Source organism: Amblyomma maculatum, chromosome 9, assembly GCF_055883805.1.
Source record: "Amblyomma maculatum isolate TAMU_Amacu chromosome 9, ASM5588380v1, whole genome shotgun sequence".
Taxonomy (NCBI): Eukaryota; Metazoa; Arthropoda; class Arachnida; order Ixodida; family Ixodidae; genus Amblyomma; species Amblyomma maculatum.
This window is the reverse complement of record NC_139352.1, coordinates 98042274-98045512: the sequence shown is the minus strand read 5'-3', so window position 1 is coordinate 98045512 and position 3239 is coordinate 98042274. Positions and strand designations below refer to the sequence as shown.

The 3239-nt window shown below is 48.4% G+C and overlaps 1 non-coding gene and 1 pseudogene across 1 annotated transcript; both read left to right on the top strand.

Moving 5' to 3' along the window:
- The first annotated feature begins 363 nt into the window (after positions 1–363).
- LOC146179873 (uncharacterized) lies at positions 364–1872 on the top strand (annotated as a pseudogene).
- Positions 1873–1952: 80 nt separating this feature from the next.
- Positions 1953–2024, top strand: TRNAD-GUC (transfer RNA aspartic acid (anticodon GUC)). Its single transcript has one exon. It is a non-coding gene; the product is annotated as a tRNA-Asp (tRNA).
- Positions 2025–3239: the final 1215 nt, after the last annotated feature.

Here is a 3239-nt window from a genome sequence, read left to right as displayed (position 1 = left end):
ACCAAGTAGTTTGTCGCCTGAAGTGAGACTTGTATCTAGTCATTATGACCTTAACTTTAAATAGCTATCACACCGCGTTAGTCTGTTATTAATGCACTGGTGTAGAACTGCCCGTCACCTGCGAAAGCTCCGGAAGTTTCATTGCGAGATCATGTAATTAGGTTGGTCTGCTGATTCAGCACTCCTATGATGAACTGTTTATGGGTTTGATATGTATGAACCTGTTCCCCATCGGACAATTTCCTTTAGTAAACTGGCCTATAAGAAAGTGGTCGAGGGAGGAGAACAGATTCGCACTGACAAGCTAAGTTAAGTGTGGTGAGGCATGTGAATGTTGGCAGCACCATTTTAGATGGCGTAATGATGGCCTACAGAGATTGTGCAGCACAATTCATAATAAATAAATCTCTTACAGAGAGAGTGCCTATACGAACTTCTGTAAGACAAGGATGCCCACTGTCTCCCCTATTGTTTTCTATTTATGTCGAACCTTTTTGTTTAGCAGTGATTCGTCAAACAGCCATAATAGGTTTTAAGATACACTCTACAGAGGTAAAATTACTGGCGTACGCTGACGACATAGCCGTATTCTGTCAAGATCGCCAGAGTGTGTTAGGGGCCATCAATCTTGCTAAGAAGTTCTGTAAGCTCACTGGTTCAGAGTTAAACTGGGAAAAAAGTGTTGGTATATGGCATGGCAACTGGGACATTAAGCTAGATAGGTTTGCATGTATGAATTGGATAACCACACCAACGACGCATCTTGGTGTACCACTCGAGCACTATCAGAATCCCGCAGAGTACTGGAGTGAGGCAACGGATAGAATGAGGGAGATGGGAAATTGGCAGGGTCGTGGCCTTTCAATGTTTGCGCGTGCTACTGTTTGCAATTTGTTTTTGATAGCTAAAGTATGTTACGTGCTGCAGGTGCTGTGTATGAGCCGTGCAAATGTACAAAAAATGCACCGAGTTTTTGCTGTATTTATATCGGGCTCAACTTGGGAGAGAGTCAGCCGCACTAATCTTTTCCGCTCAGTCCGCGATGAAGGCCTGGGCCTATCTCATTTGTTTATTAGGCAGATTGTGTCACGTTTCTTTTTTCTACGGGATCAAAGGAACAGTTTTTTGCGCACAGTTATGCAAGTTCGACTCGCGAGAGCGCGCTGCCTGAATTCATTGTTACAACCAGTGATATAAGGTGCCGTCGCGTGCCTGGCTACTTTCATCAAGTTGTGGTTTCTTTCCGTATGCTGCATGCTCGGTTCTCATTGAATTACCTGTGTTCTGTTACAAAAAAGAAATTGTATGGTGACTTGCTGGAAAACCTACTACCAGCTCCATTGTACAGAGTAATTTACTGTGAAGGCCCAGGAAGGGATGTGTTGAAGAGAGTCAAAAGAATGCCAGTTAGACCTCACATTCAATCCTTCTTCTTTAAGTTACACACGAACACCCTCCCCGTAAAATCATGGCTACACCAGAAGAGCATATTCGTTCCATGGACAATTAATTGTCTATTGTGCAAAAAAAGCGGAAACAATTGAACACGTTTTCATCGAGTGCTGGGACCCTGTCTTCCATTGGGACATATTGCAACGAACTCTAAAGAAACAGCTGCCCATTTCACCCTACGGCATCCGGTTTCTCCCAGTGAAAAGTGATGAAATTTCCTATGACATGCTTATGCTCCTAGACCTTCACAGTCTGTGGCAAACAAGAATGGCAGTGCGTCACGCAGATCCAAATGTTCTCTCTGTACGTGAAAATTTCATTCAGAGTATGGTATACATGAGAGAAGTGTATCAGGCATTACCCGAACCTCCTGAGTGGATCGGTGTATTTGATGAGTTAGTGTGCCTGAAGACATTTTAATTTGGTCTCGACAACTGAAGACAGGTTGGCGTGTTTTATCTCTTGTAAACAGTGCATTGTCCGGCAATAAGGAAAAAAAATCCTCGTTAGTATAGTGGCCAGTATTCCCGCCTGTCACGCGGGAGACCGGGGTTTGATTCCCCGACGGGGAGCTTAGTTTTTGTTTCTTTCTTGCATTCTGCGCCATTTCAGAACCGCGCTTGTCGTCTTCCTTGCGCCTCCTCGTTAGTATAGCGGGAGTCCACTTCCGGCTGCCCTAGCGAACGGACGTGTTATGCTGGGCTCCGTTGGAGCGGGTACAGCGGTCATGTCTGGCCGCGGAAACAGGCTTTTTGATTCGGACAGTGATTATCAAGTTGTACTGCCAAGTTTGCCTACAGGGCGATTTGTTGAAAATACTGTTTTTTTGCACGGTGACATCAGGGCCCGCCCATACCGGGTGGAAGACTTCCGTGATGTGCTTGCTCCGCTTTCGCTCATGCCGGATGTTATCGCCCTGGGGGCGTACCGCATGAACCACGTCTGGGCCGTGACCTTCAAGGACGCTGACTCGATGAAGAGGATACTTCGCTTTGCAAACCTGCAGGTTAAAGGTGCTCGGTGTCTCGTCATCGATCCTGCTAACCGAGACGTCCGAATGAAGGTACAGGCGCCCAAATCTTTAACTGTCGTGCGCGAGCGGCGACTTTTCTGTGCGTCAGCGCCCTATGACGGAGCGAAGTTGGAAACAGGATGAGGCTAAGCGCATGCTCACAAAGCACGCTAAGCTGGACGGAACAGCCTGGCAGACGACGCGTCCAGCTGAGCGTGCTTTGTGAGCATGCGCTTAACCTCATCCTGTTTCCAACTTCGCTCCATCATAGGGCGCTGACGCACAGAAAAGTCGCCACTAGCGCACGCCAGTTAAAGATTTGGGCGCCTGTACACTGGTTGCTGCACAGTGTACCAGACGAAGACGTGCGGCTAGCCTTTGCTGCTTTCGGGAAGGTGACAGATGTTGCAAAGGAGAAGTGGAGAGCACAGGGCGTGTCGGATAAGGGTTCAACAACAAGACTTGTGACACTCATGTTGAATCCAGGTGTCAAGCTCGACGACCTTCCGCATCAGGTGAGCGTCAGTGGCGAATTGCCTCTAGTGGTAGTGCCTGGCAGGGCCCCGCTTTGCCTGCGCTGCCAAGGTACAGGTCACATACGGCGTGAGTGCCGCATTCCGCGATGCAGCTCTTGCCGTCGGCTCGGACACGAAGAGAGTCAGTGCACTCGCACATACGCAAGCGTCACCGGTCCCGGCAAAAGCGATGAAGCGTCCGAGCTGCACATGGATGAGGCGGACGCTGAGGAGACTTCGAAAGCAGGAAAAGGACCAGC